We start from the raw sequence: 14,354 nt of genomic DNA on the forward strand, positions 1-14,354 counted from the left end.
TTGTTCAAGAATAAAGAGCTTTGCATTTTTATTGCCTTTTACCAGACTACAGTATGGAAAGAAAGCCAAAAGCTAAGCACAAGTAATATTAATACGTACATGACAAGTTTTTGGATAATGTTACTTCTGAATACCAAACATTTGTTGTCTAAGACAAGGTCCTATTAAAGTTTTCTGCACCATTCAACATTTGCATTCCCTGAGACAAAGAGCATTAACTTTGGTTTTCACACTCTAAATGTAGCTTTCTGAGCGTTAATAAACTTAACTACACAAAAGTGCAATATAAAAATGATGAGCTAATATCTTTTTAGGTTTGAAACATTTCATTTTGAGCCACAATTTCTCATCAACTTTACAAGCAATATCAGACAGTGGCAGGCTAAAGGTCTTTGAAAACTCGATTGGATATGTAATAGATGTTCATGTTTTCATACTGGATTAAAACAAACCCAAAATGTGAGGTAACAAGGCAATAGAAGTTGATCATATCTTACCATCTTAAGTTATTCATTTGTTAGAACTCCCACTGAAGACTGCCCAGAACGTTCAAAAATAAATAAATAAATAAATAATCAATCTTGTAAAACACTACCCATGTGCTCCCAAAGAAATCAAATTCAAGTTTGGTTACTTCTTTCCAAATCTTGTGTGGTATATACAAAATACCTCATTTTGTCAAATCTGTTTATGAAAAATTCAAAGAAATGTGGAAAGCATTTGGCAATATGAATCTACAGATCATAAATACATGAATCATAAAGATATATTTTTTGACAGTAGAAAGATGTTTAACACCCTTGTAAATTAATGAATAGTCCTGAAAAAAAAGCTATCCCCTCAGATCACACATTAGCAGCTCACACAACTTTGCTTGCTGTGCTTAAAGCTAACTATATTTAGGCAAACTTGATGGCTGTACAGCTTTATCTGAAACATCCACTTTCAAAGACAACCAGAGAGCTTGACTTTATGCTGGGAAAGAGCACATTAAGTTAAGAACAGAAGTCACAAAGGTTTATGAATAAAATCAACCGTGAGCAAAGAGATGCAAAGACAATTATCCTTCTGCTTCACAGCTCAAATTTTAAATCAAATGTAACATCTTTGAGAAAGGAACAGACTGCTCTAGGGGAACAGTAGGTGACCTTTATATGCACAGTGATATTATCAGCCTTAGCAAAGATGTGATCCCTTTACCATGAAGATGCCTGCGCCAAAGCAGAGAATGTATATCTGTGGTGGAAATGAGCAGCTTCCAACAATTGCAGAGATTTAGTTTCCACATCCAGATTCATTAATGGATTCCTGTAGTCAGCACCTAGCTTACTACCTCACCAAAGCTTCAGGGAGACAGCCTTAGCCACAGTTGCATGAATACTGTTCCCAAATGCTGCTCTAAAGAGCTGAATATGACGTCAGAGTTTTGGTGCAGAAGTCAATGAGCAGCTGAATACAGAGGTCAGGCTCAGTTCAGAGACAATAAGAGCTAGAAAATAATTTCTATTGAGCAGCTAATATCTCTTAGGTTGGACACCCCAAGATCGACTATCAGATGGACACAACTGATAAATTTCCACCTTGGCTAAAGAACAGGGGTCAGTCTGGATGAGGAGGATGTTAAAAAGTGACAAAGGGGCTGCAAATTATTACCTCTACACGCTCACCATAGCTCTCTGAAAGATCTGTAGTTCATGCAGGGGCTGTGCAGCTGATTCCAGTGGGAGGACAAACCAAGAACACAACATAGTCCCACAGAGGACAAGTGATGCTTGGCTGGTGAGGGCACAAAGCAGCCCTCACTCCCCAGAGTGACAGGGCAGCAAAAAACAACCAGGTCCAAGATCAACCTGAGAAATCCAATTTGAGAATAGTATAAAACTCAACAGGACGCAGACTTACCTATGAGAAAAGCTGAAGTGCAGCTTCTGGGCTCACGGGCAGAGAATGCTGATAAAAAGCTAGATGAGTCCAATTAGAGCCAGTAAGGCCCATTATTGACACCTGTAAAGGGAAGTAACCAAATTAAAACTGAAAGCTCAACATTAATGTCTTTGAACTCTTGGTCAGTACTTTTTTGCTTTGCTGAAAGATAGTAATCGCATCACTTTAAGGACCTCTTCCCTCAACTTCTGAAGTCTCTTCTGATTTATGAGCTCTACTCAAATTCTTGCATAACTTCTGTTCCACAATTTTGTATGGCACAGATGAACTGGTTTGGACTGAGTTTATAGAATCTGAGCTAGTTCTAAAAATGAGTTGACTATCAGACCTGAGAATCTTCAGAGACATGTCTACGCTGCAAACTGTATAATAATTAGGTATTCTGTTGATTGATATGCATACTTACGCTGCGGAAAAAAATTGCAGTGCATCTGCAGAACACAGAGATACAAAGTGCCATCATGATGACAACTGGTTGTCAAAAGTAAGCAAATTAATTAAAGTTATGAGCAAAACAGCCACTGTCTGCATTGAAAAGTTTAAAAAAGGCTGGCATTGCTTCCCACCATTAAAGCACTAATTAAATAACTTCTTGAAAAAACTCATGAGTACTAGGTTTTATTTACATACCAAAGAATGGAGTTGACTTGCATACAATCTAAACCTTAATTAACTGCTCGTTGTGTCCTCCTTCCCTCTCCCCATAAATATTACACAAATACATGTATCTGCTCAAAGGCAAGAAGATTCTCTGCCCTTTCTGGAGGCCTAAGGAATACACAATCACATCATACTTAAGACTACAAAACATTGAGCAATTATGATATCTGGAGATACCTAAGAAACATGTGAAATTTGCATTGCAAGAACGTATGTTAAACTAAGATATCTGTGAAGTTCACAGGTATAAAATTTCAGAGTGTGTCAGTCTTCATTTTTTTTCAGCTAGTCAGTATTTTCTACTCCCAGTTCACAGATCACACCTTAGCTCCTTTGCAGCTTCTGGCCAGATGTCCATCATGTGTCATCCCAGAGAATTCTCTATTAGCTAACTTGATGCTGTCCTCAGCAGCAACACAATGAGCTCCATATGGGATACAGATAGACACAACTGAACTGATTATTGCACAGTATTGCCAGAAGAGTATACGACAGATAAGGCAAAGCCACAGCTCATTCATAGTTTCTAATCACAATATCTATGACCTGATTTTGCTGCAGAAATGTTATATTAGCTATCCAAGAATAGCAGAAAATCAGAGCCAAAACATATTCCTCTGTGATAAGACAAAAAGAAAGGAAAATCTGACCAGTCGTTTATAAAAATACTCCGTGATGGATACTCTACAGCCTCTACAGGCACTCCTACCCGAGGCTTCATTATCTTAATCATTAAGGAAGAATGACTAAAATCTAATCTGACTTATCCTTACTGCTATTTCAGGATACTAGCTACTCTCCCCTGACTCCGTAAATAATTTATTCCTTTCTATGCAGCACCTTCCATGTGCTTGAAGGCTATGAACAACAGTATCCTGGGCTGCACCAAAAGAAGGGTGGCCAGGAGTGGAACGGAGGTGATTTTCCTTCTTTGCTCTGCCCTTGTGAGGCCTAAGCTGGATTACTGCATCCAGACCTGGGGCCACCAGCACAAGACATGGAATTATTGGGGTAGGTCCAGAGGAGGCCACGAAGATGAAAGGAAGGTTAAAGAGGACAATGCAAGGCTCTTTTTGGTAGTGCCCAGTGACAGGACAAGAAGCAGTGGGGACAAACTGGCACACAAAGTTCACTCAGCCATTCTGTGATTCTGTGAAGACAAAAAAACTGACTAGGAAAGGAATCTTGGTGAGATGAAGTACAAAACAACATTCATAACGTTTAGAGAAAAGAAAGGAGGAAGGACAAAATAAAACACTGGAAATAAAGAAGACAGATTTCAAATAAATCTTAGAATAAAAGTCCAAGTTACTCTACTGCAGAGGAAAGACAAGAGATATGAGCTCTTGGCTTTACTGATATCAAACATGAAAAGAAAATATAGAAAACTATTAAAAGAAAAGCTCACATCACTGGAAATACTAAAGAACAGCACAAACATAAGAAAAAAAAAACCAACAAAACAATAACAACAAAACCACAAACCAAACAACACCAACAGACCCGATCACAAAACAGAGCGTGTAAAACCAACAGGAAAAGACTTTGTTAGTAGAAAGGGAAAAAGAATTATAGTATAGGTCTATAGTATAGTAAGGTCAGTGGAAAAAAAACTACTGACATGGGACCCCAGGAAGTTTAACAGCATGAAAAAAAAGAAATAAATAAAATAAAACGGAAGACATTAACTCTGCTAATCTACCAATTTTGAGTTTATATTAATAGCACAGGAATTCAGCTTAAAAGAGGAGGAATTAAATATTCTATGCTAAATTAAATATTCTCAAATTGCCCAGTTAGAATGAATTCATGCAAACATAATTAAAGACCTGGCTGAAGGGGCCTCACAACAACTAAATGACTACTTATAGGATCTCAAGGGAAAAGAAAACAGTAAGCAATCAGAAAAAGAAACAAAAACAATATAAAGTGTGGGGAAAAAAATCAGGGGAGTTTTCAATTAACATACGTTCATAAACCATTACTTGCGTAAACAAAATTTTAAGCACAAGGATAAAAAAACATAAATAATAGCTAAGACATATTCTTTATGAATAATTTGTATTAACCAAAGTAATTTGCCCTTTTGGCAGAATTACATGGCCTGTGAGTTATGGAAGAGCATCAAAATCTATAAATTATAAAGATTACTGCATGATCTGAACTTTTTTTTTTTTTTTTTTTTTAAGGAAGCTAGGAAACCAAGGTCAAAAGCTACAAAAGTTGCAAAATCAATAATTACATTACTGCTGTGTAGTTAGGGCTCCACACCGGCCTGCACAGCTCTGCTAGATATTTTCATTAATCATCCGAATAATGCACAAGAACACCTATTGTTACTAAATTAAAATACATCAGCAAGTTGGGTTGTAGGGAAGAATGAACTCAGAAGGATCTCAAGACATCACTGAGTGACAATGATTAATATCCAATCATGCAGTGCAATTCCTCGGGCAGTAATCTTCAGTATAAGCATCCTTACTAGGCTCATCTTAGAATTATTGAGAGTACTACAACAATCTGTTTATGAACTGAGAAAAATAAGAGTCACATTAGTTTGCTTCATTCAAATGATAATGGAAACGTTATTGTAATATGAAAATACACAAGATTTATGTTTTGTTTCAGCATTTTGCCAAGGTTACTGTAGAAGGACTCACGCTATGCTCTAACTTACAGGTACAATCAGCAAAAATAAGGATGAGACAGAACTAAAATGTAACAATAAGCATTTAGAAATACATGCAAGTCAGTCTTAAGGATACAGCTAGTTTTCATTAATACTCGCAGGGATTACTGAAAAGGATTGCTCTACTGAGCAAACATTCGCATCCAACGCAGCTGCCTAGAGCTCTTCCACAGTCAATAAGCAGAAGCATGCACATTGATGTACAGTTATCTCATCTTAGGATACACATCAGATCATGAGCCATACCTACTGCCGCGTTTTTATCTCCACTGACCATGAGGGAGACTGTAAAACACACATCTTAAATCAGAGAAGCACAGTCTTGTCCACAGTATTTAGGCAGATATTCTGAGCCATATGTACTATCAGTAGAAACATCACAGTTGTGCCACACTTCTGTCTTTTCTGTATGGATTACTGAAAAATCAGTGAGAACCTCAGGTTGTCCACTTATGCTCACATATCTGTTGTCAATTCAGCTGATGTAAGTAGGCTGATGTAAGTAGGTTATGAAGAATCATAAAAAAGACTTAATAGCTCTGAATTTTACCAAGGTATGCAGCTGACCTCATGCCTTGTAAGCTTGCTGAGATGCCTCTGATTATAGATGCACTGACTTCCGTGCCTCTTTTGGATAGATTGCCCCATCTGTTCTCTTTCCATCATGATTCATAATTTCTGTTAGATGGTTTAGAAAAGGGAACATTCCTGTGGCTCTTTGTGACTTGGTTAGGACTCCTAAGGCTCTGGCCCAACAACATCAGCAGGAGTTTTGTCTTTGATTTCAGTAGCACTAAAATTTCACTCACACAGGTTTTGGACAAAGGTGAGTACAGGGTGTGATGTTTAGCACAGTAAAGAGAAATCAAACAAATGAGTCTTCCTGTGATATTGCTCTATGGCTCATACCTTCAGTGAAGATATACTGCTGGAGGATTTTTATCGCTAATATACAAGAATTAATATTTTATCATTAAAATGGTTAATCAAATTGTTCAACAGCATCTTAGGGTGATCAGAATAAAGTAACAGCTGCTGCCACCTGTCCTCTGGAAAGGTATCTTCTTGTGTTGCACCCTTTGGCTACTGACAGTATTCAATAAGCATTTTCAAATGCACCTTAATGCAATAAAGTCTATAAGAAGCCTTCCTCAGTGGCAACTGAGACAAGACAGTCCTTAGAATTTCAGGGATAACTAAATATAGAATGCTCCCATTTTATTTAACAGCAATTTCTAATTCAAGACCCCCAAAATACACAACAGTGATTTTAGAAAGAAAATTAAACATCACACCATGTATTCAAGTGTTGGAGAAGTGACGTCAGCTGCCCCAGCATAACACACAAAACATTATCCTTAATATTGCTGAGAAATCAGGAATTCCCAGCAGCTGAGTGAAATATCAGACCTCTTGTCTGAATTCGAAGAAAAACTGAACAGTTGTTTAGAGGGTCATGAACCTTGTCTTGCAGAACATGCATACAACAGCATACAACATAATATGATTGCAAGAAGTAGTATTAGGCTTCAAATGAGTAAAAAAAAAAGATGATCTTACTGCTCTTCTGATATAGGATATTTCACTGAACTGTTCACAACCACTGAATACTTAATTTTTATAGACTGCTGCAAAGCTGCAAATGTATATTCACATCAGGACACTCTGAAGTAAACTGTGGATATATACTAGAGTGGCCCTTGAGACTGCTCAGATTGGGTTTCTGAGAACAACAAGCAGGAGCTGTGCAATACTGGGACTGGCATAGTGGCAGCTCTGACCACTGCATATTTCTTCTCTGACAGTAGACATTTTGACCTTCCTGGAAGGCCACTTTTAGACCATTTCTGTTCAACTTAGGGTTTTTTTCCGCATTTATTTTTCTAACAATATTTTATTCATGAACATTTAAGCCTTAGATTTTCTTTCCTACTGTAATTCACGTGGTCCATTCTTCTCAGAGGCACAAATTTCTGGAAAGCAGATAAAAACCCAGGGTCAAAACTTGCTGTGCTCAGGGAAAGAAAGATCTTGTTATCTCAACAGATACTAACATGTTGTCTGTGTTAACTGAATGCATGAGGAAAGGGATAATTTTGAGTGGCTGAGGAGAAACCTATTCAAGAAAGAAGAACTAGTTTAATCCTTTCTTTATTGGTGATAAATGCAAAGAAATATACTTCCAACTAATGATCAAGCATATTGCTAATTGGCCAAGGTTGGTCACTGATGTACAGTGGCTGAAATAAAAAGCTCTGCTGGGGGTTAGACAATTGGTACATAATGTCATTCTGATATTACTATACAGAAAAACCTCTCAAGCACAACATAAATATTTGCACGAAGAACTGTTCTAGTTTTAGACCTAAACTAGGTCAGAACTGGATCTAGCTTTAAAATTCCTCATCAATTTTTCTGTTCCTTTCTTACCCATACAGATAATTTTCATAACTAGCTTCCGAACAGAAGACTAGAGGAATTCAAAGTAGTGCTAAAATTTCTCCATGTACAAAACTGTACATGTACAGCCTTCCCAAAGAATGACGAAAAAAAAACCAAAAAACAAAGATTCCCAGGAAGAGGGGGGACACAATAATTGTTCAGAGACAAAAAAAATCACAATATAAAAAGTGCATATTTACCCAAGCAAGAGACTGGTACCTGCATACTCTTTCAAGACATGAAAGATGAAAAACACATTTCTGTACCTAATTGCTGACGTTTAGGAGAATATGTTACTCTGTATTTGCCTGATTTTTATAGCTCTCATTAAGCATCCTGTAAATGATCCATCTTTGCACATACCCAAACACAAGCAATATTTGTTAATTCAGCACATCTCATAGAGCAGGCAGAACTTCACACATTTGCTGTAATAAGAAGAGCAGGAAGAGCAAAAATCAAAGGTATAATCACGTATAGATTCCATCTCTTGAATACTTTTCCTATTCCCTTTTTAATGCAGCATTTCTATCTCTACAGCAATGCAACTGCATTGCAGGATGGGGTGAGAAGCATTTTTCCATTACCTCAAAAGTCCAGATGGACTTTTCAAAGCTATATTATTACTTAATGAAATTTCTAAACTGGCAACTTTTTTTTTCTACTTTATTCGCTGCTTTGTTAGATAATGGAAGACAAAGTAAACCTATTACTTTTTTCATAAAAGTGTCCTGGAGCAGTTCCTTAAGAAAGAAAAACACTGAGTTCAACAATGAGTAGGTGCTAAAATCTAAGTGCAGCTGAAGCTTCAAAGCGCCGGGCAGATGCTTAATCTCAAATTTGTTTTCACTTGAAGTGCTCAGAGACCTTTGTGAAAGTATATCAGCCCTTTTATCAAAAAAAAAAGGAGGAGAGAGGAGAGGAGAGGAGAGGAGAGGAGAGGAGAGGAGAGGAGAGGAGAGGAGAGGAGAGGAGAGGAGAGGAGAGGAGAGGAGAGGAGAGGAGAGGAGAGGAGAGGAGAGGAGAGGAGAGGATGTTTCTTTTTAGTCTACACAAACGTTTTTTTGCAAGGTGCTAGGGAATCTCTAACCTCTAAATACCTCTAACACATAGTTTTGCAACAATAAAGCTCATATAATAAAGTTCATTTTAGCTCTGGATGCAGCCACAGTTTTGGATAGTTCAGCCTATAGTTGACCACATCACAGAGCCAGGTTCAATTCCTGTCTCAGGAATTGTGCTGACTAGAAAATGTATTTAGTCCAAAAGATGCAAGAGGGAGCCTTTGATTCAGTACTCAAAATAAGGCGCAATTCTAATTCCTAATTTGCTAATATTCTTCATCTTTTAGGGAAAATAAAATACAATCTCACTTATTTAGAAGAAAAAAACACAAACTATAAGAAGAAAAGACAAAAACAAAAAGAAATCAGGAAAACGCAGATTAAGTAAATTTTCACGTAAGTAGATCAGTTGAACAATTTCTAACAAAGGCTGACTGGCTTATTATTTGTCTGATTAGGCAAGAAAAGCAAATTTTTTTCTTCTGACTAGGTATGAAAAGCTGAACACATCTGGTTTCACATCAGTTTCAGAAGCATTTCTCTGAATACATTTTGCAAAGGAAAAGGAAAGTAGAAATTTCCAGGACCTACTGGGTAGATGTCAAGAGAATCACTGCTATTTTCCTTGACTCAAAAGCTCTAATTGCCTTAAGTCTCTATCTCCTCATCTCTGACTAGTTGTGTTTCCATCCACTGTTGGTGAAATACTACCACAAATCTAAACACAAAGAAAACTTAATGCCTATTTCAAGTATACAGGAATAAAACTAATCATTTAAGAAAAGTTTAGTTCTACCCATTGTTTCACTACCTTGTATTTCCACCATAAAGAAAATGAAGAGAGTGCATGTTGAAGTGTCTCTTTTCTACTGCTCAAACCTTGGGTGCAGAAAGAAGTTCATGGCAAAAATTCACAGTGATCTTTCAAAATCACCATTGCCAACAGTAGCAATTTTTCCTGATACACATCAATTTATTGTTAGATTACTCACCTAAGCAATGCAATTAATATGACCTAAGTTAAATGACACTAATTGTACGGCAGAGGCTGTCTGCCCTGTGCATCTCTTCACCATTGTGCACAGAAAATGTATGTGCTGTAAAGTGTTAATGTTCCCTCTCCCTTGCTGGAAGAAGGCATGGTGAAAAACATCAGCATGCTCTTGGAGGTTAAATGAGTCACAGAGTGCCTGCTGCCTTCTACCTTTATTAAAATGAGATAAATGTCAGAAATATTATGAAGGTTTAATTTATGCCACAAACTAATTCAAACGTTTTCCATTATCACCAATTTGTTTTTGTTTTTGCTGGTTGTAATATAATTCTTCCTACTAGAGTAGTAATGCTTACCTCTGTCTTTGTGTAAAAACAAGAGGAAACTGACTCCCAGAAAAACCTAGAACAGTGAAACACATCACAGTTCATTTTTAATTGTCATTTTACCTCAAATAAAGTTGGCTGTAGCATTCTGAAAGGCAGCAGAAAATATACATATATATATATATATATATAATGTTGCCAAAGCAAAATATACTTACCTATTACATGAAATTCCAGTATTTCCAAATTTTCCTGTATATATAGCATAACCACATTTATTGCTAAAAATAAACCTTACCACAAGAGACGTGAACAGTGAATTAGCATGTAACATGCATCTGTGTGCAGTTTAAATGAGAAAACACTTTTTCATGTCTACCTCAGAAAACTAAAGCATAATCTGCCGAAAAGGAAGGATCTGCTTTCTGGTCCACGATTAGTGTTATCCTCTTTGATGTACTGGGAGTCCCAGGTAATGGATTAATGCTGCATCTGAGTAGTTATTTGCTTCTATTAAAATAAGGCTGAGGGATCCTCTGTGTTGCCCCCTCTGAAATGAAATGTCAAAAAAAGCATTAGAAATCCAACTGCAGAATATAAACTGGTAATTTCCATATGGCCTTGGAGAAAGGTGAAGCCCAAACCTCAAGGAACGTTAAGACAGGATAAGGGCAAGACTAGGATAGACAATCCAGCCTTATTCCATTTTTCACAGAAATCACATGTGCTATGTTAACACTGAATTAGATAACTCCATACTCCATAACTTCTTTTTTCCTCCGTTACTGTCCTGCTCCGTACCCCCTATTACTTGTTTGGGAAGGTCTTACAGTCACAGTTATTAAATCAAGAGCACTTATTGAGTACAAAGTTCTAGTGGGAAGAAAGCCCTTCAAATTTCTGTTCCTGCAAGCTAACTTGTAAGTACCTTGCTGTTTTCTCCAAACTTGATAAATTAAGGAAAAAAACCTTCAGTAAGAACTCCATCTACACATAAATTACTCTTACCATAGTTTTAAGATAATTTTGTGAAGCCAACACATTATTAGGTTTCCAAGTAGCACTTTTTTTGTAGACACAGAATATAGGCTTGAGTTATCTAGTCCAAATTTTTGTTTAAAACAGGTGTCCTTAGATAAGGTTGTGCAGACCATGCCCAGTCAAGCTTTGAGCTACCTCAGAGGCAGAGATTCCACCGTTTTCCTGAACAACCTTTTCCTGTATTTGATCATACTTCACAAAAATTTATTTCCTTCCTTAATCAGTTTTCTCCAAGTTGCAAGTTCTGTCCTTTCAACTTTGCATATCATCCTACCACTGTGTACCACCAGGAAGAATACTCAATAAAACAGCACAGACAGCAATAAGGTCTCCTCTGATCGCTCTCTTTTTCAGGGAACAAATTCAGTTGTCTCCTTTTTATCTCAAGTTCTCCACTCCCCTGTCCACACTGATGGCCCTGCAGTGGACTCATTCCCATACATCAGTGCTTTATATTGGAGTACCAAGAAATGCAGGGGAAAGATTACTTTCCTGGAGCTGCTAGCTATATTCTTACTAATACAACCCAGGAAGTTGCTGATCTTTGATGTTATAAACTGGTTGGACTTTTTGTTTTAATTAAATCTATCTCAAATCTATACTTGATTGAAAATTAAAATAAGCCATTCAAAACTGAAATAAGGTTATGCACAGGGATTGTCAGTGTTTTAAACAGAGCCAGAAGGAACTGGTTAGCTTTCTACACATACTGACATATGGAGCCTTATTTATACCCAAGAGTTGCGCAGATTTAACTAGAGGAGAGTTAACAAGAGCTCTCCTGCTACTCTGTGGATACAAATCAGCATTTCAACAATTAAACTGAAAACATTTACTGTCAGTAGAGCTACTCCTTACTTACATTATGATATATGAGAGATAGGTTTTAAGAGCTGTCAAGAAGAAATTAAATCAGTGATAAATGCAACTCATACTAGTACTTAGTTCTCACCACCCTTACCATATGCCCAGTCATGAAAGCAGTAAGACTTTTGAAACTAGTATTACTTTTTAAACTGTTAAGGTATTGCCATATAATGACTCAATCACATTTTCATGGGAAAATGAAAAATACTACAATTTTTGCTTCAACTTCATTTACGTCTTGACTGAGGTTAGTACATCTGAAGATATCTCAAACTGCAGGACCACATTTTTGCTGAAATGACTTTAATAAAAACAAAGACATTAAAGTTTTACACAGAACATTCCAAAATGCCAAAGTATTAATGCAGGATAATAACTCCTACCAGCATTACTGAATTATACGTTTTAAATTACAATTTTCAAAAATGGAACAGACCTATTAAAAACCAAAAATAAATTTCAAACCTATTTTAAGTATTTTCTATGCATTTATTCCTGTGAATTATTTAATGTTTTTATGAATATAGTCTGGAAATGTACAATTTTATCTGATTTATGTCTTGAGATTCTCGTAATGTTGAAGGACCTACTTCTGTAAGTTTTTAGGCACGGGCACAACACTAAATGCACACAAACATTCCCTCTTATAGAATTCAGAATATTGAGTACTGAAACTACAAACTAATGCTGGATGGATTTGCATTATATGTATGTTGCTCCCTTCCACACATTATATATTTATTCTTCTATATTACACCAGAAACAAAAAAAAGAAACATTAACCAAAAGCCATAAAAAGCCTACTCTTCGTGCATTTTTAGAAATACAGAACATTCAGGCTTGTAGAGAGACAAAACTCCATTAAATAATAGTCTTCTTTCAAAAATTCAAGTATCTCTTGGACACAAGTAAGCAACAGCATTAAAAAAAATAATAATAATCTTCCTTCACTGAATCACAGAATGTCAGGGATTGGAAGGGACCTCAAAAGATCATCTAGTCCAATTCCCCTGCTGGGGCAGTAACACCTAGATTAGGCCATACACGTCCAGGCAGGTTTTGAATGTCTTCAGAGAAGTGAGTCCGCAACCTCACTGGGCAACCTGTTCCAGTGTTCTGTCACCCTCACCATAAAGTTTTTTCTCATGTTTATGTGGAACCCCCTGTGTTCCAGCTTGCACCCAGTGCCCCTTGCCCTATCCTATTCCTTATTTTATCACATTCTGAAAAAGATTGGGAAGACAAAATAATTCAATCAAAAATTTCCAATCACAAATTAACATTTATATTGAGGTTCAAGTAAATACTTCAACTGGCTCTTATGTTATCAGAACTCCCACTATATCTACTACATAGAGAAGAGATGATAGACGTTAGTGAGATCCATAACTACTTGTTTACATTAAGCAGAAGGCACTCAAGCAATATGCTGCTGCAGAGCTTTAATTCCTCCTGTCCATTGCAGTAGCAAAAGTCCCTTTAGTGTATGAAGTCTCTCCAAATTGAATGTTGAAAATTTCCAAAGGAAATTTCACCCTAAACATGTGGAAGAGAGCTAGGTACCTCAGTGTTCCCCCAGATACCAAAAAATATTTTAGATCCTTTTAGTCATTGTTTAGCTTTGCAGACATCTGAACCTCTATATACCAGATATCTATCAGTTAAAATTCAGGTCATTTATTAATTAGTCAGTAATTACTATTTCTGGGAATGTTTACAGATGGCATCAGTTTGCTATTCTTTAAAACCTATATACAAATAAGAAAGAAAAAATACATAACTCAGGTTTTCCTGCCCCACATTGTCTTAGAATCTGATCATAAATCTATGGCATCCATTCCTGTTTTTTCAACATTAAACTTGCTAGCTGCTGTAATGCCTCGTTTTCAGCAGCTTTCAAATTAATGCACTGAAGTGGACCTTTCTTATTAACAAATGTGAGTAAAACCCAGTCAGGATATCATTGCATTAGCTTGAGAATTGTGTAATGCTTTTTCATAGCACTATCAAAAGTCTACCTACCAAAGGCTAACTTTGTAGAGGGGAGGGAGAGAAAGGAGCATGCACCTTCACTGTTGTGCAGGCATAAACAGGGCTGATTATTTTGAGCAGATTTCCCAAAGAGTATGTCAAGAACTACCTTCAGCATGGTGCAGATTATAAGTAAGGTTTAATTTGGAGGTATTAATAGCTATCTTGATAATTTCATCTCTGCAGATGTTATTAGTAACACAGCAAAAAATTCTATATCCATTTTCCTGAGGCCATTAGTCTGGAAGTTCATGTGGAGAGAGGTGTAATATGAATTTCTTTGCACAGTGTGCATT

At 36.7% G+C, this 14,354-nt stretch overlaps 1 long non-coding RNA gene across 1 annotated transcript in view; it reads right to left on the minus strand.

Annotated features, from left to right (window-relative positions):
- LOC125691025 (uncharacterized) overlaps positions 1–14,354 on the minus strand; it is a 134,186-nt gene that overhangs the window by 71,192 nt on the left and 48,640 nt on the right. Inside the window, exon 2 of the long non-coding RNA XR_007375880.1 lies at positions 1,903–2,004. This is a non-coding gene — a long non-coding RNA (uncharacterized LOC125691025). The remainder of the gene's footprint in view (positions 1–1,902; positions 2,005–14,354) is intronic.

This window comes from Lagopus muta, chromosome 3, assembly GCF_023343835.1.
Source record: "Lagopus muta isolate bLagMut1 chromosome 3, bLagMut1 primary, whole genome shotgun sequence".
NCBI classification, from domain to species: domain Eukaryota; kingdom Metazoa; phylum Chordata; class Aves; order Galliformes; family Phasianidae; genus Lagopus; species Lagopus muta.